Source organism: Delphinapterus leucas, chromosome 1, assembly GCF_059928025.1.
Source record: "Delphinapterus leucas isolate spDelLeu-1000000601 "Yukka" chromosome 1, BTC_Dleu_Yukka2, whole genome shotgun sequence".
Classification (NCBI taxonomy): Eukaryota; Metazoa; Chordata; class Mammalia; order Artiodactyla; family Monodontidae; genus Delphinapterus; species Delphinapterus leucas.
The window spans coordinates 61,594,146-61,611,925 of NC_143129.1; the positions used below are offsets into that span (position 1 = coordinate 61,594,146).

General features: G+C 37.7%; 1 non-coding gene across 1 annotated transcript; it reads right to left on the reverse strand.

Moving 5' to 3' along the window:
* Positions 1-375: 375 nt before the first annotated feature.
* On the reverse strand, positions 376-482 carry LOC115802285 (U6 spliceosomal RNA). The gene has a single exon (XR_004022718.1). It is a non-coding gene; the product is annotated as a U6 spliceosomal RNA (small nuclear RNA).
* Between the last annotated feature and the right edge of the window lie 17,298 nt (positions 483-17,780).

Genomic DNA, 17,780 nt, shown 5'->3' on the forward strand with positions numbered 1-17,780 from the left:
TACATTGTAAAATGTGCAGTCATTTAAAATATCTATATACATATACATGGGAAGAAATTCATAATACTACTAATAAAGTAGGTTCTGAAATAGTATGTATAGTTTGACCTCTCAAATTTTTAAAAATTCTATAGCTGTAGACATGAATGCTTACACAAAAAAAAAAATACCAAAATGTTCTCAGTGACAGAATTATGGATGCTTATTCTATTTGTCTTCTTGTATCTTCTATTTTTCTTTAATAAAGATGTACTGTTTATGTAATAACATTTTAATTGAAGTATAATTGATATACAATATCATATTACTTTCAGGTGTACAACATAGTAATTATATATATTCATATATATTGAAATGGTCACTATGATAAGTCTAAAAAATATGGAATGCTTCACAAATTTGCATGTCATCCTCACGCAGGGGCCATGCTAATCTTCTCTGTATCGTTCCAATTTTAGTATATATGCTGTCAAAGTAAGCACTATAATAACATTTTTTTTTTTTTTGCGGTACGCAGGCCTCTCACTGCTGTGGCTCCTCCTGTTGGGGAGCACAGGCTCCGGACGCGCAGGCCCAGCAGCCATGGCTCACGGGCCCAGCCACTCCGCGGCATGTGGGATCCTCCTGGAACGGGGCACGAACCCGTGTCCCCTGCATCAGCAGGCGGACTCTCAACCACTGCACCACCAGGGAAGCCCTAACATTTTAGTGACCATTTTATGAACAGGAGTATCCTCACTGAAGGTTTTCTCTCCAAAGGATGAGTGCAGGAGTATGAAGCTGTCCTGAATGTGAAGCTGAATGAGAAGTACATATGTTCAGGAGGGATGTCTAGCAGGAGAAATGACAAAGAACTCTTATATATGCTCCAAAAATGAATAAATGAGCAGAGATATTTTTAGGTCACCATTTGCTTCTATTTTGGGGGGCTTTAAAAATTCTTCATCTGGAGAAATAAGCATTCATAAGTTTGGGGGTACGGGATGAGATGGAGTAGGGAAATTCAAATATTTTCTGGCAGCAACTTTACTTCTGTCAATGTTTGTTTATCTCATCACCAAGGGAAAATGATTCACAATAGTCTCGACCATCAGAAACATCTCAGGATTTCAAAAATACAGTAAGAATAATCATTATTGATGCTTTTGCAGCACTTTTCAAAATGTTAAAAAAAAATTCACTAACATCAAATAGTGTCTGTAATAAACCTATGAGCCAAATCAAATCAATATGATTCATAGGGTCATCATGAAATGCAGGTTTCCAAACTGCTCACACACACAAGTATCTGTTTCGGTCAAGGATCTTGGTAGCAGTAATAGAGACCAGCTCTCACCGATTTAAGCAGATCAATAGTGGATTAAAAGGACATTGGGTTATACTTCCATAATCTTTAAAAATGATATTGGGTGGCTTACAGAATTGCTGGGAGGGCTTGAAAAACTAGGCTTGAAGCTAAGCGGGAGGAATAAACCACCCACAGAACTGATCTGATGAGGAAGCTGGCTAGAATAACCAACCGTCCTGGTCTTCCTGGGGCTGAATGGTTTCCAGAGATTCAGAGTTTTCCATGATAAAAGTGGGTAAGTGCTAGGCAAACTGTGAGAAGATGGTCTCCCCCTACCCAAGCCCCCAACCCCCCCACCGCAGCCAGCGCCATGGACATCAGGCACTAGACCACACAGTCTGCCCTTTGGCCACCTCTACATTGGAAACTGTAGATTGCAGAAATGTTTCCTGTCAGTAGGTTAAGAGAGAGAGGGAGAGAGAGAGAGAGAGAGAGAGAGAGAGAGGGAGGAGAGACTGTTGTTTGTATCTTCAGGGCTGAGTCAAAAGTCCAGTAGATGTCTGATTGAAAAGCCTAGGTCACATGCCTTCACCTTAGCTGCAAGGGAGGGAGAGAAAGTGACTATCTGACATCTTCCATTTCCATTATGGGAGGTATCTTTGCTCACCACCAAGATTAACACGGTGAGGAATTCTCTAAGTATAGGAAAGCAGTTCAGGTGGCCCAAATAATGACCAATTTCCACTACAGAATCCAAATTAGTTTTAATTCTCTAATATTATTTATTTAAGAACACTAAGGCAACCGTTTGTCTGGTATATAGTAGTTTCTTTGATTTAAAATTAAGTTTTAAAAGTCAGATTAACAGCATGTTACTGTAATACCACCTTAATTACTTGGCCACAAAATAGTTTATGCCTGTTATAACTTTTACAACTATGTGACAAACATAATCCTATATTTAGGTTGTAAAAAATTTAATCCTTCTGAGGATTAAATTCCTTTCCATTATTTACCCAGGAAATTTTTTTCTCTCTTTTGTTTTTAATATTTCTAGAGGAGACAAGTGTTTGCCAAGAAGAAATGGATTTGGATGGAAACCTTTTATCGAGGACAAACCTTAAGAAGACTAATGGACAATGAGTTCTGTATAACCCTTTGGCCTTCACTCTTAATGTTTATTGTGATCAAGTGATTTGAGCAAAGGATTTCAAGTCAGTGCTCATGTATTTTTTGTAGCTTTTCATTTCTCTTACAGAATGACCTGGAACAAACCCATTGAGATTTTTTGTCTTGTCTTCATATACTGAACTATAAAATGGGAATGCCTGTAGTTAATCAAAGATACAGTTTTTACTGATAGTAAACAACAAAACAATGGACGAAGAATTCTGGTCCTGCCTTTCAAGGCATAATTGTGCAGTCTTGAGGGTATCACTTAAATTCTGTGTCAGTTTCCCCAATCTATAAATGATAATAATACCTGCACTACCTATTTCAAAATATATATGAGAAAAAGCATTTTTTAAAGTATAGAACAGTGTTAAGTATAGCAAAGTGTTATTATTGAATTACTCTTGCAGCATTTAGTGCTAAAAATGCAGAGTGCTTCCTTTGATTTTATCTAGGAGATATATCTCTGAAAATCAATTTAAAATTATAGAAGCTAATAGATGAGTCCTTTTTAGTTTGTGGTTATCTTCTGCATGGCAGAATTTTTTTATATATAAATGTATTTATTTTATTTATTTATTTTTGGCTGCTTTGGGTCTTCGTCCCTGCTCGTGGGCTTTCTCTAGTTGCAGTGAGCGGGGTCTACTCTTCATGGCGTTGCGTGGGCTTCTCATTGCAGTGGCTTCTCTTGTTGCAGAGCACGGGCTCTAGGCACGTGGGCTTCACTAGTTGTGGCACATGGGTTTAGTTGCTCCGTGGCATGTGGGATCTTCCCGGACCAGGGCTTGAACTCGTGTCCTCCGCATTGGCAGGCGGATTCTCAACCACTGTTGAGAAGCCCTGCATGGCAGATTTTTTTTTTTTTTTTTGCGGTACACGGGCCTCTCACTGTTGTGGCCTCTCCCGTTGTGGAGCACAGGCTCCAGGTGCGCAGGCTCAGCGGCCATGGCTCACGGGCCTAGCCGCTCCGCGGCATGTGGGATCTTCCCGGACCGGGGCAGGAACCCGTGTCCCCTGCATCGGCAGGCGGACTCTCAACCACTGCACCACCAGGGAAGCTCCCTGCCTGGCAGATTTTTAAGTGGTAATTATTAATGCAGTTTTCTTACACTTACTCTTTCCTAAATGCCATTTTTTCAAAAGTTTTCTGAATTATATTTATAGTCCCTGAAGTCCTGGGGATGCTCTTCTGTGGGTTTTTTTTTTTTTTAACCTAAGATGTCCAAGGTATAAGACTGTATACAGGAAACAACCATTAATACAGGAAACAGAAAATAGTAGAATTGTTCTACTTAAAATAACTGCCCCCTAATGGAGGTATAGAATATAAGCTCCATTTATAATGAGAGGGAACAAATGGAGGGGAGGAGAATCTGTTGAAAGAGATTTGCTTGACAAATATACCATATCTACTTTGTGAAATTACCAAGCACCTAAGGACTAGAAAAGTACTCACATACCCTCTATGAAGAGGCTCCTTTGTTTCCTTTATCTCCAGCCCTTTAAATAGTGTCTGGATAATCTCATATTAACACTCTGGAGCTGTTAATTTATAGATTAAAAACTGCTGATGTAGGACAGCCATGTGATTAATCAAGATACCAGAAATACAAGCAAGGAGGCAAGATACTTATTCTGGCAGCTTCATAACTGGGACTCTTCGGTAGGAAAAAATATCTCAATCCCACTCCTTTATGAAAGTTCTTTCTATATCTCAGTCTTCACTGTCTAAACCTAAATAGAATTCCTTTCTATTTTTAATCCCCTTTCAACAAAATGAAAGCTGAATTTACACACCAGTTTTTGTCTTTTATCCATCAACACTTTAGCTGAAGAGAAACTACACTGCCTGTTAATCTCGAGTGGGATAAACCCTTCTGACTTTTCCCTCACACCTACTCTAAGTGTGTTTATCACAGAAGTTTGGCTTAGGCAAATAGTTTGATTTGCAGAGATGGTACTGCCTATTTCTCTGGGTGACCTTGAGCAACCTCTCAGATTCTTCTCCTAGAGAATGTGATATTGTTAATAAAGAACTATGTGATCTGTCTTGCCCATAATAATTTTTTTGTTGGTTGATTTCTTGATTGCAATGCAGAGCTTAGATTCACAGTACTGAAAATAATAGATCTATTTGTAAAGTTAAACATTCAACTCAGGATTGTTTATAACTAAGAATATGAAGGAATTTGACTTAGTTCTTCATGAGACTAAAACATGCAAAATCCTACACATTAATACAAGTAAAATGCAAATGATCCCACACTATGTCCTGAGGGAACTATAAAAATGTATAAGAAATAATCCCTGATCTCAAGGATATTACAGCCTAGTAATGACTTGTTACAACAACTTCTGACACATTTTAAAAGATTCAATACAATTGAGAGTACTCACTATGTAGAAGGTACGGTAAAAAAAAAAAAATTACTATTGCAGTATACTAAATAATATCTCTGAAATGTTGTGATTATCAATTAATTTTTTTGTCCTTGTTTTTAAAAAAAATCAACAAGTTTTACAAGATATTTAAAACAAAGAAGAGTCCTCAGTCCTTCCACTGTTTCCAAAGAAAACGACTTTCAACTGTAGGTGATTTTCTTCATATGTACCTCCATACTTTACATAACATGCTTGTATCGCTATATCATGTTCTTTCAGTTGTAGGTATTCTCTGTTGTCTTCCCTCACTCCATCACAATTAAACACATACACACACAGTCAGTTCCCATTCCTCATCAACACAATATATTGACTAGGTAAGTGTATAATGTTTATATTATTATGAGTATATATGTTTTCAGAACAGTAGTCAACTATGATCATTTTTGCAAAATGTTTTGCTTTCTCTGGAGTTAATAATTTTCATTTAAGTTTAGTTAATTTTCTAATCCTTAATTCAGTCAAACTGTCTGTCAGGTATTTAAATTTATTAATGTATACTATTAATTTCATTTTCCTAAATATTTCTGTCCGAGGGCCTCTGACCTACTCCAGCTTGGACTTGTTGCATAACTAGCAACCTAGGATCTCCCTTGATGAACATCTTGGAGATTCCTTTCACTTCTCTCCTACAACAGATGTCCTGTTTTGATGGAACACAATGTTCATTAAGTTCATGAGAAAGGATATATATAAGGGAAACAAATTTTTTGAGACACTGCATGTCTGAAAACGTCTTTTTTCCCCCCTCTACATGCATACTGAGTATAGAATTCTAGGTTGGACATAATTTTCCTTCATGATTGTGAGGCCATTTCACCATTGCTTTCTGCCTTCTAGTATTGCTTCTGAAAAAGCAAAAGACATTCTGATTCTTGATCGTTTGTATGAGACCTCCCTTTTTTTTTTTTGGAAGTTTATAGGTTCTTCTCTTTGTCTCCAGCGTAAATTCATGGTCATGTGCCTGGGTATGATCTTTTTCCATCCCTGGTCATATATACTCAGTGAGATCTTTCAATCTGAAAACTCATGAGCTTCAGTTCTGGGAAATTTTTATAAATCATCTTGTTAATTCCTTCTCAATTGTTTTCTTATTCCCCTCTGTCTGGAACTCCTATTATTCAGTTGTTGGACCTCTTGGACTTGTTCTCTGGATTTTTTTTTTTTCCTTCTCTCTAATTTCCTAGCTCTTGCTCTTTTTGCTCTACTCTCTGAAAGATTTCCTCAACTGGATCTTCCAAGCTTTCTGTTGAGATTTTCATTTATGCTACCACGATTTTCATTCCAAAGAATAATTTTTGCTATCTGAATATTATTTTTATGTAGCATCTTGTTTCATAAATGTAATATCTTCTCTTGTATTTAAGTTTTTTTCTCTTTGCCTAGTTGCTATCTCCTCAAACTTTCTTTCTTGTATTTATTCATTTTGGTTTTTATCTTTCTGTTATATGATTTCTTCAACTTTCTGGTACTCAATTGCTTTTTTGCTCATATTTAAGAGTAGGACACTAAAAGCTGATTGAAAGCTTTGAGTATGTCAACTCTGAGTTCTAGTGTGAAATGATATGGCTGATTTGTTTGTTAAGGAATCCCTGAATTTTTATCTTTAGCTTTATTTATGGACTGGTCTGATCCCCAGAGAAGGATCTTCCAGTCTCCTGCCTAGAAGGTCTAGGCCTCACTGCCAGTATTTTGGAGTCAACTGTGGTAAGAGGACTTAGGCCTCACACACTCACATTCTCCCATGTTTGGTACAGTACTCCACATTCAACTGTGACTGATGACCCTCAGATCAGAGACCCTCTGTTTTACCCTCTACAAAGAAAAAGGCTCTAGTCTTTTGTGGGAGGCAGGGAGTAGATATCAATCAGCAGCATAGAGTGAGAGATAAAATTTAGCTATCTGTTTCTTCATTATCTTTCAACTAATATTCCTTTTTTAACATTCCCCCTACTTTTATTTCTATTTCCAGAGGAACCTGGTCCTGCTAATTCCTGGCTTTTTAAGCATTTCTGCAATGCAAATCAGTTTAGTTCTTGGCTTTCTCCCTGCTAGTTTAGGAATCCGTTTTCACTGGACTCCTCTCAGTAACCACCAATCTATCCACTTCATAGAATACGAAATGTCATTAATTTTGTTTATTCTCCTGTTTTCTAGCTTGTCAGTTTATGGCCTTAAATTTTTTTTTTAACTAAGTTTTAGTGAAGTTTCAGGAGGGAGCAAAATTAGATGCATATGCAAAAGGGTTCTCCCTTTTACTGAGAACCCCCCATTTATTTTTTTGCCGGGAGACTAGTGAATCAAAGGAATTTAATCCAAACCAAAATCATGAGAGAGACACCATCAAAGGCTAACATAGCTCTCCTCTTGTTCCAGTAGGCCGTTATGAAGAGAAAAAAATGGCATGTTGATCCACACAAAAAAATGAAAGCCCATTAAAATATGGGTAGGCTGGGCTTCCCTGGTGGCACAGTGGTTGAGAGTCCGCCTGCCGATGCAGGGGACACGGGTTCATGCCCCGGTCCAGGAAGATCCCACATGCCGCAAAGCGGCTGGGCCTGTAAGCCATGGCTGCTGAGCCTGCGTGTCCAGAGCCTGTGCTCCACAACGGGAGAGGCCACAACAGTGAGAGGCCCACATACCACAAAAAAATATATATATATGGGTAGGGTGAAGCATTACTAACCAATGACATATTTCCTCCCACAACATTGATTTAGTACTATTAGTAAAAATTAATGCCTGCTTTTTTATTAAAATACTTTATTTTTAGAACAGTTTTAAGTTTACAGAAAAATTGTACAGAAAATACAGAGAGTTCCCAAATACCCCCCTCTCTACCCCCATACAGTTTCTCCTAATATTAACATCTTGCATTAGTGGGGTACATTGTTACAATTGATGAACCAATATTGATGCACTATTAAAGTCCGTGGTTTCCTTTAGGGTTCATTCTTTGTGTTGTACAGTTGGGTTTTGTTATTTTTTTTTGGTTTTGAAAAATGCATAGCCTCATATATCCAGCACTACAGTATCATACCAAATAATTTCATCACCATAAAAATCCCCTTTGCACCAACTATTCAATCCTTCCTTTTTCCCCTCTCCAAATCACTGGCAACCACTGATCTTTTTACTATCTCTACAGTTTTGCCTTTTCTAGAATGTCATATTGTTGATATTATACAGTATGTAGCCTTTTCACACTGGCTTCTTTCACTTAACAATGCACATTTAAGGTTTTTCATATCTTTTTGTGGATTGATAGCTTATTTCTTTTTACCGTTGCATAACAACCCACTGTATGGATGTACCACAGTTTGTTTATCTACTCACCTATCAAAGAACATCTTGGTTGCTTCCAAGTTTTAGCCATTATGAATAAAACTGCTGTAAACATTTGTGTGTATGTTCTTGTGTGGGCATGAATTTTCAGGTTATCTGGGTAAATACCTAGGGCATTATTGCTGGATTAGATGGTAAGATTATGTTTAGCTTTTTAACAAACTGAGGAACTGTCTTCCAAAGTCGCTATACCATTTTGCATTCCCATCAGAAATAAATTAGAGTTCCTGCTGTTCCTCATCCTCGACAGCATTTGGTGTTGTCAGTGTTTGGAATTTTAGCCATTCCAATAGATATGTAGTAGGACCTCATTGTTGTTTTAATTTGCAATTCCCTAGTGACATAGGATGTTGAGAATCTCTTCACACATGCTTCTCATATGTATATCTTCTTTGGTGAGATGTCTGTTCAGATCTTTTGCCCATATTTAAATTGGGTTGTTTGTTTTCTTATTGTTGAATCCTAAGTGTTCTTTGTGTGGGTACAAGTTCTTTATCAGGTATGTGTTTTGAAAATATTTTCTCCCAACAGATGGCTTGTCTTTTTATTCTCTTAACAGTGTCTTTCACAGAACAGCCTTGAATTGTAGTGAAGTCCAACTTATCAGTTTTTTCTTTCACGGATCCTGCTTTAGGTGTTATATCTAAAAAGTCATCACCAAACCCAAGGTCATCTAGATTTTCTCCTATGTTATCTTCTAGAAGTTTTATAGTTTTACATTTTAAATTTAAGCCTGTGATCCATTTTGAGTTAATTTTTGTGAATGGTGTAATGTCTGTGTCTAGATTCATATTTTTACATGTAAATGTCCAGTTTTTCCTGTACCATTTATTGAAAAGACTATCTTTTTTTCTTTTGGATTGCCTCTGCTCCTTTATCAAAGATCGGCTATATGTGGGTCTATTTCTGGGACCTCTACACTTTTCTGTTGATCTACATGTCTATTGTTCATCAATACCACACTGTCTTGATTACTGTAGCTTTATAGTAAGTCTTAAAGTCAGGTAATGTCAGTCCTCAAACTTTTTTCTTCTTCAGTATTGGGTTGGCTATTGAGTCTTCTGCCTCCCCATATAAATTATAGAGGAAGTTTGTCAATATCCACAGAGCAACTTTCTGGGGTTTTTATTGGGATTGCATTAAAACTATAGATAAAGTTGAGAAGAAGTGACATCTTAACGATATTGAGTGTTCCTATTCATGAACATGTAGCTTTCCTCTTATAGTCTTACACATATTTAGTTAGATTACACCTAAGTATTTCCCTCTCTCTCTCTCCACCCCCTCCCTCAATTTGTGCCAAAATAAATGATGTTTTGCTTTTAAGTTCAAAATCCAATTATTCCTTGATAATATGTAGGAAAACAATTGGCTTTTGTATATTAACCCTGTATCCTGCAACCTTGCTATAGTTGCTTACTAGTTTCAGAAGCATTTTTTGGTTGTTGATTCTTTGGGATTTTTGTACATAAACAATCATGTTATCTGTGAACAAAGATGGTTTTATTTTCCTTCCCAATCTGTATACCTTTTAATTCTTTTTCTTGTCTTATTACACTTGTTAGGACTTCTATTATGATGTTGAATAAGAACGGGGAGAGGAATTCTGATCTGGGGAGAGGTTCCATGAGTAATTTAATCAGTCCCTGAACTAATGAAACCAGCATGCCTACAACTCATACTGTGGAAATATAAAAAAAGCAATCTGAACTGTAGACTGCACATGCACTATTGGCATGGAAGCAAAAGACTCTCACTCCCTTTCACCGCCACTCCCAAACTTCCCAGCATGATTTATATGGCATCAAGCAACATTCAATATCTAGGTGAGGCCTCAAGCATGCTACTACAAAATAAATGGCTCAAGCTTGGGGCATTTTATCGGAGGGGGGGAGCGGTTATGGAAGATTTATCCAGTAACTTAAATCTCTGTGAGTAGGTTTCTCCACATAGAGACAAGTAAACAACATCCCATTTAGTGGACTGTGCCTTAGAATAGCATGAAACTGGCAGGAGATGACATAGATAATGTGACCATACAAACCAGTTTGCCTGAGGTAGTTTTTGCCTATTGTCTGAGGGTAATTATTAATAGTGTCCCCTTCATTATCAAAATTGTCTCAATTTGGGAGATAAACTATATGGTCACTCTACTTACAGGGGAAGTGAGAACAGTGAAGAAAGACCCCATATGCTCAGAGAGTTCTCCAGAAAACCCTATGCTTACTCATGTAGGCTACAAAGAGTCCCTATTCTTAAAAAGAAGAGAAAGAGGTCATACAGTTTGGTTAAACATTCATACATGCATTAATAACAGGGCTTCCTGAAATCAGACATGCTATAGCCATTGTTGCTCAATAGCTGTCAGAGGCATTTTAAGCTATCAAATGGCTTTTAAACTAGATTATCTCATATTTCCCTGCTCACTTTCACCCTGCCTGGAAAGTCCCTCTGAATTTAGAAGTCCTTTACTGGTCTTTGAGAAAATTTCTATGCTCTGAGGAGCCAAATGTAGCAATAACCTGCTTCAGACCACAGGAAGACCCCTAGATATTTAGATGATCTAATAGTTTATGTTTAGAACTAGGTCACAACATTTCTTTCCCATTCAGGGCCTCCTTCCTGTTACTAGTTTGAATATTAAATAGAGTCCTCAAAAAATAAATAAATAAATAGAGTCCTCAGTGGGAGGAACTACCTAGTGGATGGCAGAACAAGTCCATCAACAAATAATTTTTGAGCAACCTCTATGTAGGTCCTTGAGTATATTGTCCTTGGGTACAAAAGCTGGCAATATAGTCAATCAATCAATATATTAAACAATTGCTTTAAAAGACCATATTACCCAAATGGTATTGTGGAAGTACAAAATAACCTGATAATTTATGCAGTTTAGAAATTAAGCACAAAAGGAATTAGAAAAAAGGGAACTGAATTTTTTAATAAGTATTGGAAGAGATTTGGTTTAATGAGAGGACAGATTGTGTGTGTGTGTGTGTGTGTGTGTGTGTGTGTGTGTGTCTTGGTAGTAAAGTAATGAGAATATCTTTGAAGTACTCAAATTAAAATAGCACCTCTCAAGTTAAATTGGAGCTATCATGTTGACATTTTGAAGAAAAGTAGTGATGCGAAGCAGAGTTGTACTATTCATAAACTTCTAGATACCATAAATCTAGCGCTATTTAAAGAAATGCAGGAAGGAACTATAGTAGGAAAGGGGCATAAGATATTATTTTTTAAGGCATATTAAGAAAACCAACTAGATCTTTTAGAAACTAAAAAATACCTTAATTGAAATGAAAAACCCAAGGGAAAATTACTTAATCTAGCTGATACTCATTTATAAAAAGAGCTTCATGACTGTGTCAAAGGATTATGTGGTAAATGTAGAAAGAATGTATTTTAATCTGAGTTATTAGTTCTAGGCAATAGAAATCAACTCTGGCTGATTGAAATAGAAAAGGAATTTATTGAAAAGATGTTGGATAACTTATAGAATCTACTGGAGAACTGGAGAACCAGACACTGGGATACCTAGCCTTAAGTGATGCTCACAACAACTCGGATTGGTATAGTGAGGGCACTATTCCTGCTTACACAAAGCAATATTTGCAACAACCTGCACCACCAATACCATTAACACCAGACACTGTGTCACCAAAAGACAATTCTACCACTCTGCTCCAGGGAGTTGATCTTTCAGCAATTTCCCCTGAGTTTCTCATAGTCTCATTACCACTAGCACCTGCTAAATGTTCTAGGAGAGTGCCTCTGATTGGTGGCATAAATGCAAACGGTGCTGAAAGAGCAAGTATCTGGAATAGTCAGCTTCTTTAATATAAGATGGAAGCCCTGTATATATACAAAAGAGCTTCAAATACTAGGCAGCCAAAAAGAAAAAGGCAAATGTCACTGCAATTCGCTCTTGTAACTGCCCAACAGACGCAAACATATTTCTTCCTATTCTTATTCCACTAACTACTTCTGCTCAATATACTGCAATATATCCTTCAACAACTGAAAACATGTTCTCCATCTCCCCAAAATGGGGACATCATCAGTTGGTGCAGGGGGTGGTAAACAATTTTTTCTAAGTTGTTCTTGTAAGTAAAGTTGTATTGGAACACAGCCATTCCCATTTTTTACACATAATCTATGGCTGCTTATGTTCTGCAATGTCAGAGTTGAACAGTGGCAAGAGACTGTATGTCTCACAAAGCCAAAAATATTTCCTATCTGACCATTTACAGAAAAAGTTTACAACGATTGAATTAGTTCATCCAACTTCAAGTCCACAGTTACTGAGTAATGTCTATTGTTCCTTTAATCCTATCATTATTCCATCACAATATTCAGTAACCTCTAGACTAATTTATAAAGACAGACACCAACTACACATCCAACATAAAATAGTGGGGAAATAGAGAGAAAATATTTTAAAATAATTTTAAAAGATAAATATATACTTTATTACTTAACTCAACAATTGTTCATTTTTCTAAAAAAGATTTTTTTTGATGTGGACCATTTTTAAAGTCTTTATTGAATTTGTTACAATATTGCTTCTGTTTTATGTTTTGGTTTTTTGGCCCTGAGGCATGTGGGATCTTAGCTCCCGAACCAGGGATCAAACCTGCACCCCTTGCATTGGAAGGTGAAGTCTTAACCACTGGAGCACCAGAGAAGTCCCAGCAATTGTTTATTGAATACTTACCATGTGAACTCTTCTATACACTGGAGTTACAGCTGTGAACAAACTTTCTATTAGGAGTGACAGGCAATAAATATCGTTTAGATAGTGATGAGAAGAAAAATAAAATGGGTGGGGGAAGGAAATACATGGAAGAGCAATAGAGTTGCAGATTTAGACAGGGTAACCAAAGATGGCCTTGTTGAGAAGTTGACATTGAATAAAGACCTAAAAGAGATGATGAGATGAGATAAGATATGAGTTATGCAGGTATGTGGGGAAGAAAAATTGAGACAAGGGGAACAGCAAGCACTGAAGCCCTGAGGAAGAAAAACGGTGATGGTGAGAGTAATAGAAGATGAGATCAGAAGGAGCCAGATGATGTAGAGTCAAAAAGTCATTATGAAGGACTTCCCTGGGGCGCAGTGGTTAAGAATCCACCTGCCAATGCAGGAGACACGGGTTCGATCCCTGGTCCGGGAAGATCCCACATGCCGTGGAGCAACTAAGCCCATGCACCAGAACTATTGAGCCTGCGCTCTAGAGCCCACGAGCCACAACTACTGAAGCCTGCGCACCTGGAGCCCGTGCTCTGCAACAAGAGGAGCCACCGCAGTGAGAAACCCTTGCACCACAACGAAGAGTAGCCCCCCACTCCCCGCAACTAGAGAAAGCCTGTGCACAGCAACGAAGACCCAACACAGGCAAAAATAAATAAATAAATAAATTTTCTTTAAAAAAAAGTCATTATGAAACCTTTGACTCTTTCTCTGATGTGACACAGCAGGGGAGAAAATACAGATCTATGCTACAGTTCTTCCTGAAAATGGTCATGAGAGTATAAGAGATATTTATGAACTTCCTTCTTAAAGGAAGACTGCACATTCTCACTGCCTTTAGCCAGATATTCAGCAGATACTCATCCTTCATACCTGAAAGATCTGAATCTTTGGTGGTCCTGCCTGTATAATTTGCTGTAGTCTTCCATTACCTTATACCTCTGAATATGTCAATAACAGAAGGAGCTCCAAATGATCACCTGGTCTCCATCTATACTACTCCTGCCCCTATTTTGGAGTAGCAATCCTTTTTTCCCCGATATCCCAAATCAATTACCTCAATAAACCATCATAATTCCCCCTCCCTTTTTTTTTTGTCATTTGGACCAGTGTTAAAAGTGACCTGAAATGACCAGATAAGCGTCTGAGTTTCAGATTTGATTTATTTACTGTTATATTCCCTAGTAGAAGCATTCTTCTCTTGCTTTCTCAGACTAATAAATAATCAGAGCTCAGAGCTGTAGGTACAGGAAGCAAAAACATTTTGAGGAGACTATTATGCATTCATTTAGAAGATATTTATCAACAACTGACATGGACTCTTTAAAACTATCAATGCTATAAAGTAAAAACAAAGAAGCTGGGGAAATGTTCTAGACTTCAAAATGTTAAGAGACATGACTACTAAGTGCGATGCAAATTCCTAGATTGGCTGCTGTTTCAAATTTTTTAAAACAGCTATAAAAACATTATTGGGACAATTGAGGAAATTTAAAAATAGACTGGATATATACAGCAATGTGAATTATCCTGAGTGTGAAAATTGCATTGTGGTTACATAGTGTATGTATCATAACTGATGCATGTTGAATTATTTAGGAAGGAAGTGTTCTGATGTCTCCAACTAACCCTCAAAGGAACAGCAAAAAAAAAAAAAAAAGCATGTGTATGTGTATATGAATAGTGGAACTGAAAGAGAAATAAAGCAAATGTAACACAATGTTGACAATTACTGAATTTAGGTGTTTATGAGCTCACTCAGCAAATACTTGGTTGGATGGGAAAAGAGGCTGAGTTTCATCTATAGTATTGGACATTTTGTCTACCTGATTATTGAGATCTTCCTCTGAAGTGGGCATCTTCAGTGAGCATTCTCATGGGACATAAATATTCTAACATTCCGGGCCCATTCTGAGAAATGTGCCCTCATTCTGCTTTTCTAAAACTCTTTGTAAGCCACTCTTCAATTATTTTACTTCCAAGTCTCTGACCGTTCATCACAACTATTAGTTATTGTCCATGAATCAGTGTACATATTTACCTTGTCACCTCTTTTTCTAAGCGAAGTGAACAATGCAATGACCTGCTTAAAATTTAATTGATGGGGGTAGGAGGGGTTCTCTCTTCCACTGCCTTTCAGGACCACCTCTAAATGGAGCTGTAGCCTGATCTTACTCCCTAAAATCCAGTCATGTATCCAACTGAAGACATCACCACTTGGATGAATAATACATGTCTCAAACTCAATTTGTTCAAAATTAAGCCTCTGATCTGTTCTTCTGGCTGAATAGAACTGTAAGCCTTCTGGTTGTAAAACCTGAATATATGTAAGCCAGGATGGGATTTTTTTTTTCTCTTCAGTGAATGATCATAGAGAATTCCACATGAAGCCCTAGGTATGGGCTAAGGAAAAAGCAGCAGAAAATGCTGTAAATGTCACTTACTTTGCTTGTTCATGGACATACATAAACCACTTTCTCTTGATGATGGAATGCTGCTGGGAACATCAGACTTTATGGCTTGGTTTATGGAGGGCTCCTCAGAATTCATGGCCCCCTGGTATCTTATGGTCAGATATTCAGTCTCTATAAGAGACCGGTATCAAAACAAGAGTTGCTTATCAAAAATAGAGTAGCTACTTGCCAAAAAGAGTGTAGTTTTTCTCCCAAAATATAGGATGCCTCCATTTTGATTCCCCTATTAGAACTTTCCATCATCTCCATACAGCTCCCGACCTGCCTTGATCAGCTAGAGAAACTCCTCTTGCTTGGAAGCCCTCTCAAAGCTGAGAACCTTTTGCGTTAACCTGAAAATGGGTCAGAGCAGCATACTCACGTGGCATATGTTGCCTCTAAAATCCGAGGGGGCTCACCAACCAGTGTCTCTTTCTTAGTGGTAGGTAGAGTAGCAACCTGATGTTCATTTTAGAGGAAATATCCCAACTTACTGACGCTAAAGTGCAAGCAGCTCTGTGCCAGTGGTGCTCAAAGTGCATTTGATTATGTCATATAGAGAATGTGCCAAAGTTTGTTAGGAGAATCATACCAGGACTTTAAAGCAAAACAAATCTATGCTCTCTTATTAAAAATTATATAATATATTATATAAGATATAATATATTGTATAAAATATAATAAAAAATACATGTATATATATGTCACTTTTTAAAGAAACAGCCTGTGGCTTTCTATACTGAGCCTTAGTAGATATTGATCCCTGGTGGGTACTGAATGCATGCCCATGAGACACCTGTATTCATCATAAACTTAATATTATCTAACTAGACATAAAGTCAAACGTCAGCACACCATCATCAAGTGAAAACAATGTAAACAGAACTATACCCAAGCAGATCCCAAAGTCACAAGGAAGTTATACGAACAGGTGGTTCACACTCCCAGCATGATGTTTCTGACTTCACTGTCATACCTCTCACATCCCACTTCTGTGGCCTCATGGTTATTTGCTTCTGATCATTTGCCTGCAGAGGGGGAAAAAAAAATCTAAGAAAGTTTATAGAAAGTTCTGTACGATATGGTAGCTCTTGTCCTAAAAGGACTTCTGTGACATTCAGCTCCATTTAGGTGAACCCTGAAGAGCAGCGTGAAAGAAGTATCTCCCTGTGAGAAAACTTCAAGAACTATAACTTAGTGGATACTCTGCTTCGTGCAACTGAAAACATTTTATATGATATGAATTTTCCATATAACACTGCTGCAGACAAAAGAGCTCTGTAAGTCAATAGTATGATATCCATTGGATTTACAGGTCTTGTCTTGCATCCCATCACTCAGAAGCAGTTGGTACTGATCTTATAGAACAGTGACATGGCTATTAAAAACTCAGTTTCCTGGCCAACTGGGGGATCATGCTATATTGAGATGTGAAGATGGTGTGGTCCTACAGGATGAAATAAATTCTCTAAACCTTTGATTAATATATGATGCCCTGGGAATTCCCTGGTAGTCCAATGGTTAGGATGTCGTGCTTTCACTGCCAAGGGCTTGGATTTGAACCCTGGTTGGGGAACTAAGATCCCACAAGTCGCGCAGTGTAGCAAAAAAATATACACACACACACACACACACACACACACGTATATGGAACCAAAATGGTAGAAATGGTGGTTATGCCGCCCACAGTTTAACCAATGACCCTTTCACAAAGTGTTTCTTTCCTGTCGCCATGACTTTGGGTTCTGCTAGTTTAGCAGTTTTAATAATTAGGGTAGACGTACATCCTTCAGGGACATAAGAATTTTGTGAAGTGGACAAGTAGAAATGTCTTTTAATCAGAAAATAAAGAATCATAATTTAGGTGAGAAGATAGGACTAGAGGCAGCAGTTTGAGAGTCATCAGGTATCAGATGTAAAGGTGTAAGAGAGGATTAATCCTCTGAAGGAGAATGCAGACTGAACAGCCAGCCAAAGACTGTGCCCTGGGAAATCCTGCAATCAGAGGCTCGATGGAATGAGAACAGACTGATGCAATTGTAATAAAAATCAATGAGACATTTCTAGTTTTAAGTGTTATTTGGCAGCCCCTGACTCAGCCTCTCCCAACTGCTGCCTACATTAAAAGACAAAGAAAAATGATAAAATGTATACCAGTTCAGAACATGAAGACTGACAGGTTGCTGACTGCCAAGAGGAATTATCCTGATTTATGAGGCCAATGGAGTTGAATTCAGAAAAAACATTTGGTGGCCCACCCATAGTCTGCTTCATGAGTCAGAGCAGATTCAACCCTCTGAAAAAAGGTAGGATGTCTGGGCATCCTTCCC